A 16965-nucleotide genomic window follows, 5' to 3' on the forward strand; every position below is an offset into this window, starting at 1 on the left:
CAGAACCTTGACAAATAATAAATGATTGTTGTTTTAAACCACTTACAAAAAAGGAGAGAGAGAAAGAGAGAGTAGGAGTTTACTGAGTGGAGAGAGAAAGGGCAATTGAAGCTTGAGCAGGAATTACACCAGCAATTGCATTTGAGGAAAGCAAATGTATAAGAGGTCTTGATTCTTGCTGCCTGTCTCAGTGCAGCAGGCAATAGGAGCTGGTGTTTACAGAACACTCCCTGTGTGCCAGGCACTGTTCCAAGTGCTCTCCATGCATTATTACCTCAGTGGATGTTCACAATAACCTAGATGATGAGACAGATACACAGAAGGCAAATCATTTGTTGAAGACCACACAGCTAGTAGGTGTCTTTTTTTTTAAATTTTATTTGTGGCTGCGTTGGGTCTTCTTTGCTGCATGCTGGCTTTCTCTAGTTCCAGTGAGCGGGGGCTACTCTTCGTTGCAGTGTGCGGGCTTCTCATTGCAGTGGATTCTCTTGTTGCAGAGCACAGGCTCTAGGTGCGTGGGCTTCAGTAGTTGTGGCACGTGGGCTCAGTAGCTGTGGCGCATGGGCTTAGTTGCTCTGCAGAATGTGGGATCTTCCCAGACCAGGGATTGAACCTGTGTCCCCTGCATTGGCAGGTGGATTCTTAACCACTGTGCCACCAGGGAAGTTCCTAGTAGATGTCTTTGAACTTCTGTCCATTGCCCCCATTCTAGTCCTGGGGACCAGAAGAAAAGGAATCCCTGTCTCTTATCATGGCCTCCTTTCCAAGTTGGAGCTGAAGTATGGAAAACCTGATTGTCACAGGTATGCTGAGGTACTGGTCCCTGTGCCCTCATGTCTACCAAAGTCCCCAACCAGTCCCTGGCCCAGCTCATTCAGTATGTTGTAAAAATATAATTTTTCTGAGTGTGTCAGTTGTCAGGGTCCTAGTCCTATGCACCCCTAGGTCAAGAGATAGGTCAATGTAAGCTCTACTTTTTAAAGCCACTTCCACTCTCTGATACAATTCCTACTCCTTGGAGGCTAAGCCATGCAGTTGGCCTGTCATCACTTCTCCTCATCTAACTACCTTCCTCAGTTGCAGAATGGCTTGAGAAGCACCCCTGGTTTCCTTTCCACCTCATGTCCATCCCTCATCCTGAGAGCTTTTGAGGCCACATGGCATCTCAGTTCCTTGACTGTCTCATCTTCAAAAACTTTTTCCTCCTTTGCACTTCAGCCAGGACCCCACTCTCGGATGGCTTTTCATCTGAGGTTGTTCAAGGCGCCCATCTCTTAGGATACCCTCCATCTTTCTGCCTGGTACCATCAGTGACTTCCATTACACCTGTTTGGGGACCTTCAGGCCAGTGTCATGAGCCTTTCCAGAATTCTCTTACTTAACATCTTGAGCATCCATCCTGTGCCTTTTGTTTTAAGCACTCTTAAAAGCTGAGATCTTAAACTCCTTGACCCCATCACACCTGTCTGGCAAACTGTCTTCCTGGGATTAACCCAATTGCTCATTTTTTTGTGTGCCTGTATCTTAATTGTTCAAACTAACTATAGAAAAATCAAACAACCATCATATTAGTATCACCATAAATTCAGAATCTCCATTCTCAATGGGGCCCTCAGTGTTCCTGAAATCTTATCATATTTCCCTGCACTCCAACTTACTGCAGTGACTATTTCAAATTCATAGTCAGACTTTACTGTAAGCTTCTTTAGGGTGGAGTCCCTATCTGGCTTTTTCACCACTAAATCTCCAGTGCCTAGGATGGGCTTAATATATAGGTACTCAATAAGTATCTGTTTACTGACTGACGTGTAGTAATAGTGGTAGGCATTTTATGCAAATATTAGTAAATGTTAGCTACATGCCGGGCTCTATTCTTTGTGAGCTATATGTATTAGCTCATTTAATCCCCACAAACCCCCCAGTGAGGTTAATTAGAACTTTTGTCATGCCCATTTTACAGATAAGGAAATTTAGAGAGGCAACTTAGAGAGATGAAGTGATAAAAACTGTAAGTGGTAGAGTGGGTATTTACTCCTTAGAACCTGTAGAGAGAAAGCTTAGTGGGTCCAGTTGAGTTTTTTACAATCAGGCAACTGTGCTTCAGACTGGAGGTCAAGAGACAAGTGAAAATGAAGATTCATATTTAGGAGGGCACAGATAAACTGGTGACCTCAGAAAACAGAATATCCAACCTTGTTCACACCCTTGCTTTGGCAGAGCACCTCCAACAAGCCCCTGATGAAACTGGGGTGGTGTGTGTGCAGAAAGCACATTTGGGTAGTAAGGTGCATTTCTTTTTCTCCATGTGAGCTAAGACGTCAATCATATATTTGAATACAAGGGGCTGGATCCATGGTGTATTTGTAGGTGACTTTAATATTGGGTAACATCCCCCCTGGGCTGAAATTCAGCCTTGATTTTTTTTTTTTTTTTCTTTCTTTTGCTAAGGTGCATTTTTAAGAGAGACGTTCCAGACTACCTCTCAGGTAGGAGGGATATCATTGCACTGCTCGGGTCCTTCTTTCCCCTTCACACTAGTTTCTCCCACTGATTCCCTGAGAGAGGGAGAGAGATCACCAACAATGAGCTCCTGTTTGCGTCGGGTCCACATATCTCATGGAAAGCTCCCTGCAGTTCTGGGAAGATAATTATCTCCATTTTACAGATAAGAATGACTAACATTTACTAAGTTTATTAAGTGTCTGGCACTGTGCTGAGTGTTTTTAGAGCATCATCCCATTCGATTCTCACAGCAATACTTAAAATTGGAACCACTGTATGGATGGGTCAGAGAAGGGAGGTGTCTTGTCCTAGGATACACAGCAGGTTAGAGTTGGCATTTAAACCCAGGTCTTCCTCATCACTCATTTCTGGAGGAACCAAGGGCTTTTTTCCGTGGAAGCAGGGAGAGAGAGGAGGAAATTCGAAGGAGAAGGCTGACGCTGATTTCTACCCAACCCAAACCCGGAGGTCAACGTACATTGCCAGACGCCCAGCTCACCTCCCACCCAGGCCTTGGCCGGAGGCGGGGAAGTGGTGCGCACGCGCACGGCCTCCCGTTCGGCCCCGCCCCCCGCGAGGGCTTCCCTCCTTGCTCTTGGCTCTGGGGCTTGCGCGCTACGTCCCCAGCCAACGGCTTCTTCCCGGTCAGGGACTTCCGGTGCGCGGAGTGCGGTTCCGGGTCGTGCCGGGGCTCGGGGCCAACAGGGCTGCTGGTCAGCTGGCGAGCGGCGGTGAGCGGCAGGGGCATGAAGGCGAGCCCGGAAAGCGGCTGCTGAGCCGGCCGGGAGGAGCGCCAGTCCCCGAGGATTCCGAGAGTGCGGAGCTCGGGCAGGGGCCGGGAGGCGCGGGGCAGCCGAGCCATCCCCTCAGGAACCTGTCCCAGGGCCGACCCGGCCCGTAGTGTGGCAGCAGCTTCAGGTAAAGGTTGCCCCAGCCTCTAGCTCCTTCGCTCGCTACCTCCGCCAGCCCACCCGAGGAGCCTGGCGGCCTTCCTCACTCCCCCGCGCTCGGCGCTGCCCAGCGGGCAGCCTGTCTGGCCCTTGCTCTGGTCTCCCTTGAGCATCCGTTTTCTGGCCCTTTCGTGGAGGCAGCTATGAGCCTGGCAGCTGGGTGTGTGATTTGGGGGAGTAGAAACTAGTGGACTTGGTAGAATTGGGGTTTGGGGAGGGTACTGTTGACTCTGGCAGTTTCTGGCTGTACCCTCGGCAACATCTAGGTGTCTTAATCTTCATAACGAGAAAATCAAGTTTTTAAAGCATTGTCTGTGCAGTCCCTGTTTCCCAGCTCCCCTTAGCTCCATTGCCCCAAAGGGGTAAACAGCCTCGCAGAACTGTTTTTTTCTAGCCAGAGTGCTAGAACTTTGTTTCAGCCTTTTGTTTATGGGAGTGGCATAGAGTCTTCCAAATCTGTTTAAGGCTGGGGAAAAAAAAATCATTTTAGTTTAAGCAAGAGCATTACTTTAACCGGAGACCCGAAAGTTGACTCAGTGATTGGCTCAATTTTCATTCTGAATGAAGTGATTTTCGAAGCCTCTCCCAATATCTGGCACTGTGCAAAAAGCATCATGTTATAAACCAAAACCAGCAAAGTTCAAAACTTCCCCATGCGTGAACAGTCAAATGGAGACAGGTGTTTACAAACATCGGTTAAAGCGAAGTCAAAGTTCTCATTCTATCAATATTTTGACAAGCAGAAGGGGTGGATTCCTAATTTAAAACAGCAGAAAAGAAGGCACCATGTTTTATTCTTCATATTCTGTGAGCTCGCACAAGATGCTCAGTAAACGCTGAAAGAGTTGTTGATGAAGTATTGATATTTGTTTTATCTTTTTCAGTTTACACATTTGCAAGGTTGCTGGGGCCTGTGAGGCATGCAGGCGGCCCCTTTCCCATTCAGCTTTGTGTTCATACCTTCCTTCATCTCCTGTGATGCCTGAGTGTACTCACATTCCTCTACACCTCCTGGCTCCTGGCTGACTTTCCAGCTACGCTTCGAAAGGCCTCCTACCCAGATCCTTTACTCTGGTTAAGTAGGACCTAGATGCCTTTGTTGTTTCCTTTGTTCGTTGTTTTTTTGTAGGACTTTCTCTCTGTCTAGATTTCTCCTTTTCTGTTCCCACCTATTGAGATGTTACCACGGCCCAGCTGAAATTGGCCTTCCCTCAACCAGTTCAGGGCAATCTCAGCTGGAAATGATTTCTTTTCTAGAATCCTATAAACACTCATTATTATATCTACAATTATTTCACTTAGCAAACATCTACTGAGTATGGATATATACCAGGTACCATGCTAGACAATGTAGAGATAAATAAGACTCAGTTCTTGTCTGCTTAATTTAGTGAGTGAGATAAGGAAATAATTCGAACACAGAATGGTATGTACACTGCGGGAGAGTTCTTTCTGTGATCCAGTGGTAGCACAGAAGAGGGGGCGTTATTCACTTTTGAGAAGTGTACTACGTCCAGGTAATGTTTCATAATGTGGGGTTAACTAAGCTTTGTTATTTACTATACTGGAGATTATATTAGGTTTCTCTTGTTTAATCATTTTAACCTTAATTCACAGATTAGGAAGGCTCAGGATAAATTACACATCTGGTATGAGACAGCCAGGATTCAAACCCAGGTCTGTCTTATGCCTACATCTGTGCCTTTTCCATTATGTGTTTTTCTTTTCTCACACCATAGCTCTCTGTATGCAAATACATATTGAAACAGGTATACAAGAGAAAAAATATCAATGTCAATATGAATGTCAGATAGTCCTTTAAATGTAGAGAAGACCTTAATCTTCCAAGGCAAGAAGGTAGTAGGTGGGTCAGCTCAACGTTGAATGAGTGGACCAGACATTCTGTAGAGAACAACCATGGATGCTGGCTTCAATTCTTGGTCCTTCCTCTTACTAGATATGTGACCTTTGGCAAGTTTCTTAATTCTAAGTATCATTTCCTTCAAGTATAGTTTGAGATGGGGGATGATAGAGACTTCATGAAGTGTTGTGAGCTAATGTGGGTAAAGGGCCTGATTTGTAGCAAGGTTCCCCTGAAAATAGCTGTAAGATGCAAAGATGCAATGCCTGTGGCATGGTTTTAGAGTAGTGAGTAGACCAGCCTGAATAAATCAAACCATTGCTTCTTTCAGTGGGAATACTGGGAAGTAAAGTTGGAGGGTCAGGAGGGGGTCAGAGTCAGGGCGTGTGTGTTGGGCAAGAGAGGTCACTTCCCGTTTCTGCTCATAACCTTTCCTGTTAATAAATACCTTGAAGATCTATGATTCATTCAGCTGTGCCAGGGAAAATGTTAGACCCAGGGATACAAAAAGGAGTATAACCAGGTCCCCACCCTGAGGTTGTCGACACTCCCATGGGGCAGACATGTTTGTGCAGGTGAACCATAGTAAAGCATAGTAGGTACTAAGATAGCAGTCCCCACAGGGTACTGTGGAGCACAAAGGAGGAAACACTGATAACGGTAGCTAATGAGCACTTACTGTGTGCCAGCATTGTGTTAAATGCATTCTCATTCATTCCTCTACAGGATGGTGTTATTACCATTCTGATTTTACAGATGAGGAAACTAGAGCACAGAGGTTAAATGAATTCCTTTAGTTTATGCAGTTGTTGGAGCTGAGAGTAGAGGGGATTATCTGCCAGACTTTGGTAACTCCACTCTTTGGTACTACGCCATGTTGTGTCTTTGTGGCTTCGGAGAGGAGGTAGCCCTTGAGCCCTAGCTTTGACGTGCCCATCACCATGCTGGGCAGTAGGAATAATGAGGAATGAACATGGCTTCTGCGCTCAAGGAACTCATCACCTCATCTGTCCCGTTAAATATATATACTTAAGTGGGGTGTTTGTTTTGCTTATTGACTCATAACTGAAGACTTTAGAAACTATTGCAGTTCAGTAGATTATATGTGCTTCAGCTGAATTTGCTGTAAATCTGTTATTTTGATGTGTAGGCCTTATTGTTAAGGACGCAGCGATAGATGCCAAATTATTATGACAAAGAATTCTGTCACATTACATTGTTTCTCTTATGGGAGGTAACCTGACCTTGTGTTTTCTGTGAGTTTGAAGTTTTTCACTCAAAAGTTAGCACATTTTAGCTGTGTTAAAGTAATTGAGTGCTTACAGTAATCGTTAAATGTTTCTGTATACCTTATTTCCTTCAGTCTTTATGATTCTGTGAGCTAGGGTATTACCAATTTAACATGAGTAGCCTAAGCCTTAGTGGTTAAGTGGGTTACCCAAGAGTCATACAGCTAGTGAGTTGATAATGCAAAAAAAAAAAAAAAGTTGGCCAAAAGAGTAAACAAATATTTATTAATTTAGTTCTCTTTTGAACTCTACCTCAGGAGTCTCCAACTCAAATGCCCATGATGTAATATAAAGAGTAGGACAGATCTTGTGAACTGGAGGGCCCATGACCAGTCAGTCTGAAGGCAGCAGTCACTACTCAGCTCCAGTTGCTTGTCGCCGTGTGAGGAAGTGGACCCAGTATCTCTAGATCTTCCGATTGTTTTCAAGAGATGCTGGAAATCTGCATTTTAATGTATTTAGTTTAAAAAACTGCCATTAAAAAAATTATCATGTAGACCAAAACACATTTGTGGGCTGTGTACAGTCTTAGGCTGCCTGATTGTGAACTCTGACCTACCTGCTCACTGAAATTTTGATACCCACTGTTCAAAGCAGGAGGTACAATGCCTGTTGTGATTATTGATCAGAAATCTACTGGTAAATTGCTAGAGTGAGGGGGTGTTGTATTTGACTCATACTGATATCTTTGGGGAAGTGGCAGGGTAAATGCTTTTACTGTATGATCAGGCTGAATTTCTGGAGGGATGGGGTTTGGATGAGGTGATGATGACCTTGTAATACTTTTGTGCCCTTAGCACTTTAAATGCTGCCAGATCTCTTGTTTCCTTTGGTACTCTCTACAGTACATGAAGTGAACAAGGGGGGTTATCATAACCTCTTGAGATGAAGAAATTGGTGCCCAGTGAATTACAGTTTAGTAGAAAGTGCACTAGACTGAGAGGGACTTGAATTCTGAATGCAGGTATGCCACTAACAGCCTTCTGGTTTTGGTCAAGTCACTTACAAGTATCTTTGTATCTTTTTTTGCCATCTGGATGATAATGAGGGAGCACGATTGAAGTCTTGGTGAGGTCTTTTCAGGATGCCAAGCTTTCTGATTCTAATTGACATGCTTAAAGCTGCCCAACTGATTACTGGCAGACTCCAGTGGAGAACAGTTCAGATCTAAAATGCTGCTTCTCTCTTTTTTTTTCTTTTTCTTTTTTTTTGCGGTACGTGGGCCTCTCATTGTTGTGGCCTCTCCCGTTGCGGAGCACAGGCTCCGGACGCGCAGGCTCAGCGGCCATGGCTCACGGGCCCAGCCGCTCCACGGCATGTGGGATCTTCCCAGACCCGGGCACGAACCCATGTCCCCTGCATTGGCAGGCAAACTCTCAACCACTGCGCCACCAGGGGAGCCCTAGGGTTTTTTTTTTTTTTTAATCAAGAATCTTTGTTAAAGAAATAATCAGAAATGTAGAAAAATATTCATGTTCAAAGGTGTTCACTGTGGAAGTATTTAAAATAGTAAAAATTAGAAACAACTTTAGTAGTCAACAAAGAGGTAAGAGAAATGGAAAAGCCATAGAATGGAAATATTGTACAAGCATTTTAGATGTTTTAGAAGAATTTTAGTGACTTAATATGCTCATCATATAATATGAAGTGAAAGAAGGATATAAAACTAAAGTATGATCTCAATTAATGTCAAACACACAAAGAAAAAAACAGGTGGTTAGATTATAGGTCTTTATGCTCTTTTCTGTTTTCCAAAATACTCTCTGATAAACATAAATTACTTTTCAATAAAAAATCCTTTTAATTAACTTGTAATTGAGAAATATGGGTAGAGCTAGTGCACAGCATTTTGACCAAAAAGTTTTCCCTAATACAGGTGATCTGAAGTTATGTTGGGTTGGCCAAAAAGTTCATTTGGTTTTTCTGTACGATGGCTGTAGTAGCACTTACTTGTCTTTAACTTCATTCGAAACAATTTTGTTAGATTGTATTGTGACAGCTATCATATCAGCGTGCATTTAAGAAAAAACTTAAAATTGGTGAATTTTTGTGTAGCCATTTTAATATTGAAGATGGAAGATAAAAAGCAACATTTTCGGCATATTATGCTTTATTATTTCAAGAAAGGTGAAAATGCAACTGAAACGCAAAAAAAGATTTGTGCAGTGTATGAAGAAGATGCTGTGACTGATCGAACGTGTCAAAAGTGGTTTGCGAAGTTTCGTTCTGGAGATTTCTTGCTGGAGGATGCACCACTGTCAGGTAGACCATTTGAAGTTGATAACGATCAAATTGAGACATTCATTGAGAACAATCAACGTTATACCACACGGGAGATAGCCGACATACTCAAAATATCCACATCAAGCGTTGAAAATCATTTGCACCAGCTTGGTTATGTTCATCACTTTAATGTTTGGGTTCCACCTAAGGCGAAAAAAACCTTCGTGACCATATTTCCGCATGCAATTTTCTACTTAAACGTAATGAAAATATTCCGTTTTTAAAACAAATTGTGATGGGCGATGAAAAGTAGATACTGTACAATAGTGTGGAACGGAAGAGATCATGGGGCAAGCGAGATGAACCCCCACCAACCACACCAAAAGCCGGTCTTCATCCAAAGAAGGTGATATTGTGTATATGGTGGCATTGAAAGCGAGTCCTCTCTTATGAGCTCCTTCTGGAAAACCAAACGATTAACTCCAACAAGTACTGCTCCAGATTAGACCAACTGAAAGCAGCACTCGCCAGAAAGCATACAGAATTAGTCAACAGAAAACGCATAATCTTCCATCAGGATAACGCAAGACCGCATGTTTCTTTGATGACCAGGCAAAAACTGTTACAACTTGGCTGGGAAGTTCTGATTCATCTGCCATATTCACCAGACATTGCGCCTTTGGATTTCCATTTACTTTGGTCTTTACAAAATCCTCTTAATGGAAAAAATTTCAGTTCCCTGGAAGGCACCTGGAACAGTTCTTTGCTCAAAAAGATAAAAAGTTTTGGGAAGATGGAATTATGCAGTTGCCTGAAAAATGGCAGAAGGTAGTGAAACAAAACAGTGAATACGTTATTCAATAAAATTCTTGGTGAAAATGAAAAATACCTTTTATTTTTACTTAAAAACCGAAAGAACTTTTTGGCTAACCCAATAGGATTGTATTTTCAAGTTAGTTTTAACCTCAGTTGTTTTACACTTAGGATATGGTTTCCTGTATCTTGACATACATGATGTTGAGGTTCTCCTCTCCTCCTCAAAAATATCTTGAAAGAAGAGTCGTATTTGTGTAGGTGGTACCAGTGTCCCAGTGCTACCATCACCTCTTTAGTGGCCAGTGGGTCAGTGAGTAGCCCTGTGACAGCTCTGTCTTTCAGAAAGAGTACATCCCTATTATTCGTAAGGCTGGTCATTGGTATATAGAGCTTTTTTTGTGAGTTGAATATTTGTATCTTGGTAAGTGCTTTTTTGGTATGGAAAAGTGTATGTGAATTTCTATCTCACTTTTGAAAAATTTTGTAAGAAAAAAATTAAAGATCAAAGTTTGAATTTTACTTTTTGTGATAGCAGTATTCAGGATGTATGAATATTAAAATGTCATGAAGAATTGTGTCTTTTACTCTTTTCTAATTATATACTTCCTAAATGAAATTGCAGTAGTTTCAGCTTGTACCGTTAAGCATGATGTCTAGGTTTTTTTTTAAATGTGCATGGTAATTCTCGTATATACAAAAGCATGCAAAAATTTAACAAAGTATTTGAGCATATTTAAATTAGGAAAATACCAGGCAAGATGTTTCATTTTGTAAACTGCTTCTGTCCAAAGCATTCTGTATATTATCAGAATGAAAAATGACAGCACTTTGTCATCTGTTCAAATTGATATTGCACTCTTTGCAATGACAGCTGAAAAGGCCCACAGGTGCCATATAAAGAGGTGACCATGTTGTCATATTTCATTTCGGCATCCCTCTGCAAAGCCATAATTACCTAATTAGGTTGTTAATTAGGAGATTAGCATTTCACTGTATTGATAGAATGCTCTTTACTGGCGTGGGGCTAGATACAGATTTGTCTGCCCTAATTTATAATCTCTGCCTTTTTTGTGCTTATTTATTTGCTTAAGATACTGATGTGGGGCAATTCAGTTTACCTGAGAAACAGTTTGTTTACAAGCTAATGAAGCTTTGATCGCAGGATTAAAGTTGCTGAGTTAAAATATGAACAGAATAAAAAAGGTGGTCACATCCCCAAAATGATAATAAAAATTCTGAGTTGGTATAACTAGTGTTCTCATTAGCATAGGGAACAAGCACATGATAAGAATTGAAATTGTTGGTATTAAAAAAAATCCAAAATACAAAAATGAAGTCTGAAATGTGATAGAGATTTATATATATCTAAACTAGGCGAAGGAAACTAGTTACCTTTAATAATAAATCTCTGTCACTTGTACTTGAGACATAAAATGTGTTAAATATTTTTAATGTATTTCAGAAGCTGAAGCTTGGTTAATGATTTCAGAACAAATATATTCAGTCTTCAGTTTAGACTTCCTTAGATAGTCATCATGCATCAGGGTTTATTTCATTTGTACCTTCTGATCATTAGTTGGTGCTTGGAACATTCTCTTCCCACAGTCTTTGCAGTCCTGAGTGCTTATGGAATTTGAAGTATTTCGCAGTAACCTTCACTTGGTGAGCTATTTGGAGTTAAGTGGTGTTTCTATCAAGTATGTGGACATTCTTTTTTTGGGGGGGAGAAGTGGGCTGGCAAAAAAAAATTTCCGCTTATTTTTACTCCAGTGCAAGATTTGACAATAATGTTTGTAATTTGCATTATATATACCTTTACCACTCTTTCCAGTTAAGGAGATTTAAGTCCTAAAACTGAACAATGTTAGGAGTACCATTCCCCCTGGGGTAGTAGTTTACCTCCTTTTGATTATATTTAGTATTAGCGGTTAAAGTTGTAGAAAGTACATGTGTGCTTAAGCCCTTTTCCCCATGGTTGTTATGAAAAATTGGATTTGGCTGTATCTGTAATTTTCTTCAAAATTAAAAAAATATTTTATATGAAGAAAATATTACATGCAAAATGTTCTATTTAGTCAGTTAAGTTTTTTGCTTAACTGCAGTCATTCACTTATTCAGTCAGCATTAGCTGAATGTATATTGGGCATTAGTCATATGTCTGGGAATCGAGCAATGAAAACTACAGGCACGGACCCAGTGCTCGTGGGATTTGCAGTCTAGTAACGGAAGTGCAGCGTAGTTTGAGGAGTAAAGCCTAGTGTGAGAAGTGTTAGAGTAATGAGAGTCAAGGTGAGTATGGAGGAGTACCTACCCTAGACTTTGTAAGGTCAAACCTTCCAGGCAGGTGCTGTCTAATTTGGGATCTGAAGGGTGAAGGAGAAAGTGATGTTTAAGCCAGGTGGAAGGAGAGAATGGTTTTAAAGGCTGGAAGAACACTAAAAGTTGAGAATGGCTAGAGTAGAAAGAACAAAGGGGATAAATGGAAGATGGGGCTGCAGAGGAAGCAAGTTCAGTTATATTAAAGAGTTTGGGACGTTATTGAAGGGTCTTAAGACAAGTTAGGAAGCAATTGCTATAGCCTAGGTGAGAGAAGATGGGATTGGATAATGGAGAGAAAGAGAATGAATGAAATCTAGAGAGAGAAGAGATGCATAGTATTGGTAATTAAATGGCGGTAGGCTTCACAGAAAGGAGTCAAGGATTCAAATTTGGACATTCTATTTGTTTCCTAATTTTAAGTATGAGAATATGTGTTTAAGTACCTCATAGAGAAGAGGTCCATGAGTCTTATTTTCCAATATGACCCCCAAATATACAGTACTTGCAACTAGTTTTCCTTTTGGTGAATTGGGGAGAATACTACTATTTGAGTGTCACTGTTGGGCCCTACCTTGTGAGAGCAGCTTTGTGAGGTATGAGATAATGTCTTACTGAGGTCCAGAGGAATTGTGACTTTGCCAGTTTTCTCAGCTACTGGGTGGTAGAATTGGGAGCACACACAAGCTTTCCAAAGCCTTTATGTTATCTGTCATGCCATGTTGTCTTCCTTGTTGTGTCCCCCTCCCTTTGTTTATTCCAAAGTGAGGAGGAGAATTACTCCCCAAGGACCAGTAGCTCAGTAGGTTGCTGATAGAGGCATTGTGTAAACTCTGTGACTTCCCAGGCCCAGCCCTGGGGTGGATTAAAGCAGTGTCTGGTGCTTTGGTAGGAGAAGCTGCTCAGTGTAGGAGTGCTTGCTTCAACAAAGTCACAAGTTCTGTTGTGTTTTCTGGCACTAGGCTTTAATCTCCCCCAATTAGAAATGTAGATCGGCTACCTCCACACAAGGTCACTAATGTATAGAAAGTTCTCCTCCTTTCCCCAGGGGAAAAGTCTTGAAATCTCTGATTCTTGGGTGAGGAATTTGACATCTCTTTGATGTAATCAACTTGTATTGCAAATTGTTTAAAAAAATTTTATGGTTACTGTCACCAGTACTGTTCAATTAAGTGATTTGTTGGTATCCTTGTGTCGGAATCACCTGAACTAGAAGAAATTCTAGGGTGCAGCATGGATTCTAGCCTCTCTGTGTTTCTACCCCACCCCCTTTTAAAATTGAGATGTAACTCATGTATCATAACATTTACCCTTTTAAAAGTGTACACTTTAATGGTTTATCACCCCCAAAGAAACCCCATACCCATTAGCACTCACTCCTCATTTCTCCCTCCGCTAGCCACTGGCAATCATTAATCTACTTCCTGTATCTATGGATTTGCCTATTCTGAACCTTTTATATCAATGGAATCACACAATATGTGGCTTTTTGTGTCTGGCTTCTCAGCATAATGTTGTCAAGGTTCATCCATATTGTAGCATATATCAGTACTTCATTTCTTTTTTTCTAAATAAATTTATTTATATATTTACTTTTGGCTGCGTTGGGTCTTTGCTGCTGCACGCAGGCTTTCTCTAGTTGCTGTGAGTGGGGGCTACTCTTCGTTGTGGTACGCAGGCTTCTCATTGCGGTGGCTTCTCTTGCTGCGGAGCATGGGCTCTAGGCGCGTGGGCTTCAGTAGTTGTGGCCCGAGGGCTCAGTAGTTGTGGATCGCGGGCTCTAGAACACAGGCTCAGTAGTTGTGGCGTACGGGCTTAGTTGCTCTGCGGCATGTGGGATCTTCCCGGACCAGGGCTCGAACCCATGTCCCCTGCATTGGCAGGCGGATTCTTAACCACTGTGCCACCAGGGAAGTCCAGTACTTTATTTCTTTTTATTGCTGAATAATATCCCATTGTATGGAAGTACCACATTTTGCCTATCTGTTCATCAGTTGATGGAGGTTTGGGTTGTTCCCACTCTGGCTATTATGAATAATACTCGTGCGGACATTCTTGTACAAGTTTTTGTGTGAGCATATGTTTTCAATTCTATTGGGTGTATTACCTTGGAGTGGATTACTGGGTAATAAGGTAACTCTGTTTAACAGTTGAGGAACTGACAAATTGTTTTCACAGGTGGCTGCACCATTTTACATTCCCTCCAGCAGTATATAAGGTCTGCCGCCTTTCTGCTTTCACTTTCTTCAGGCTTTCTATTGCTCTGGTCTGGGCTGGAAGCAACCCTAGGCATTCCATGAGCCCTTTTGTCTTGATGAATGGGAAATTCTCCAATTTTACCTCTTCAACTACATTTCACTCTACAAGCATATGTGTACCAGGCCTTATATTGGATGTTAGTGACAGGAAGCCAAATAAGGCTTCTAGTCCTTTCTTCTCAAGGACTCCACAATCCAGTAGTTGGAACTTCTTACTAGGACATGCAGGGAGAGGGAAAAGCCAGTGAAGAAAGTACAGTTGACCTTTGAACAACATGGGTTTGAACTGCACCAGTCCACTTACATGTGGATTTTTTTTTCAATAAATACAGTACGACAGGATCTGTGATTGGTTGGATCTGTGGATGTGGAACCATGGATGCGGAGGAGGGAGGGCCAACTATGGGACTTGAGCATCCACAGATTTTAGTATCTGCGGTGGTCCTGGAAACAATCCCCCAGGTTTACTGAGGGACGGCTCTAACTGCTTAGATATTTGTGAATTTCCACAGCACAGATCCTAACTTTAGAATCTAGGCAAAGGTTGAGTTGATTTTTGGAGATTTTTGGGGGTTTCTTTTCCTTGGCTCATCCTTTAACTACAGTCATCCTCCTGTATTTGCAGGGTATTGGTTCCAGGACCCAGAGGATACCAAAATTCACAGATGCTCAAGTCCCTCATGTAAAATGGCGTAGTACAGTCGGCCTTCCGTATCCTGGGTTCTGCATCTGTGCATTCACCCAACCAACCAAATTCAATCTGCAGTTGGTTGAATCTGCGGATGCCGAACCTGCATATACTGAGAGAGGACTGTTTTACTGTTCCTTGGGTTTTATCACTAGGTAACTGCTCGTTTCCTTGCATATTTTCCCTGGGTAAGCTCATTCACATCCATGGCTTCATCTGTCATTTATATGTTAATGTCTTCCAAATTTGCTCAGATCTTTCTCCTAGGCTTCAGGTTTGCCTGTTCTTCATGTGTCAGTTATATGTTGTTGTCCCAGATTTGCTCAGACCTTTCTCCTGGGCTGTTAGGTTTGTATCATGATGGATCTCTGTTTGGGTAATCCATAGACATATCAAGCTCATTGTGTCTGAAACATAGTTCCTCATTTCCCCTCTCCCTGTTAAGCTGTTCCTACTTTTCAGTTCAGTTTCATTTGTTGGTGCTGTCATACAAGCCGTAAACTTTCGCCTTCTCCTTAACCCTCCACATCCACTCAGTCACCAAGTTCTACCAATTTTATCTCCTAAATATTTTTTAAAACTGTTTCTTAAGTTCATAGGCCTATCTTTCAGTGCCTTACTTTGGATTTCATCATCTCTTCCCTGAGCTGTAGTCACAGCTTCATAACTAATCTTGTGTCTTGTCCATCAGATTAATTTTCTGTGCAACTGCCAGAGCAGTCTCTCTGAAATGCTAACCCAAACAGCAGCTTTGAACTCCTGGTAGTTTTAGTTGCTAACTACATGTTCTGCTATATGTTATTTTAGTGCCTTTTCTCTTTGAAAAAGGCTGGATGAATGAATCATCTTTGAAGATTCATTTTAGACCAGGGAATAATTGCAATAACAATAATAGTAAACATTTGTATAGTGCTTACCATGGGCCTGGTGCTTTTATACACACATAACATATATGATTTCTTTCAGTCCTCACAATAATCCTATGAGATAGGCACCAAAAGTGTTCCCATTTATTTATAGATGAGGAAGCGGAGGCACAGAAATTGTTACTTTCCCTAGGTCCCATGGTGAGTGAGTGGCTGAGTCCAGATTTGAACCTAGGCAGTCTGATGCTCTTAGTTTCTCCTGTGTCCCTTTTCCCAACCTTCCTGATTCCCTCCACTGCCCCCACTCCAAAGGTTAGTTATCTTCTCCCTGCTCCTGCAGTAACCTATGCATGGCCTGATGTTAATCTGCAGTTCATAGGACAGATCGGGAGCACATTTTATTTTAAACATTATTGAACAAGGAGCCAGCATTATAGACTTTTTAATTGCCTGCTCCCTCTTGCCCCTATCTTAAGGTGACTAAGTTGGAAGTGATCACTTCCATTACCTTGATCTTAGTCACCTCTGTGTAGCCTTGTCTGAGTATCCATCCAGTTTCCTTTAGATAGCTTTCCTTTGTGTTTCCATAGTACTTTGTTATATAGAATCCTCCAGCATTGCTCTCATCCTTTACTGTGGCCATTTTTGTACTTTTCTTCTTGCTTGACTGTAAGCCTTTTGGGGATAGGGACTATGACTTGTTACTTTATACTCCTAATTCCCAGCATGTAGTAGGTATTCACACTTGTTGAATTTCTTGAATGAACAGGTAAGTCCGACCCATATCTAGACCAGTGAGAGAAGAGGATTCAACGTGTGATGAAATGGACTTAACCTGGAAATTCGAGGCAGCATATAATAGCTGTTCCGAGCAGGGGTTGTGGAGCCAGGCTGCCTAGGATTTATCTTGGCTCTACCTCTCACTAGTTATGGGGCCTTGGGCAAGTCTGTGCCTCAGTTTACTGATTTGTAAAACATAAATAGTAATAGAGTCCACCTCTGACAGTTTTGTAAGTGATGTAAGTGTAAATAAATAAGCAGCCTTCTGGAATCAGAGAATTAATTATTCTACTTAAAGTGTATTTTGTGAAACACTCCCCCCCTAACTGTATAACATTACAGGCAGAATGAAGCCAGTCCTGCTGCTCTATCCTCATGTTTGATCCATCTGGTAATAGTTTTTTTTAACAAAGTTA

At 41.8% G+C, this 16965-nt stretch overlaps 1 protein-coding gene across 3 annotated transcripts in view; it reads left to right on the forward strand.

Moving 5' to 3' along the window:
* The first annotated feature begins 3189 nt into the window (after positions 1-3189).
* MAPKAP1 (MAPK associated protein 1) overlaps positions 3190-16965 on the forward strand; it is a 231594-nt gene continuing 217818 nt past the window's right edge. For all 3 annotated transcript variants that reach the window (XM_082842752.1, XM_082842754.1, XM_082842753.1), the window contains exon 1: positions 3190-3420. The gene's annotated coding sequence lies outside the window, so the exon portion shown is untranslated. The remainder of the gene's footprint in view (positions 3421-16965) is intronic.

Source organism: Leucopleurus acutus (genome assembly GCF_964270905.1).
Source record: "Leucopleurus acutus genome assembly, chromosome: 7".
In the NCBI taxonomy this organism is placed as follows: Eukaryota; Metazoa; Chordata; class Mammalia; order Artiodactyla; family Delphinidae; genus Leucopleurus; species Leucopleurus acutus.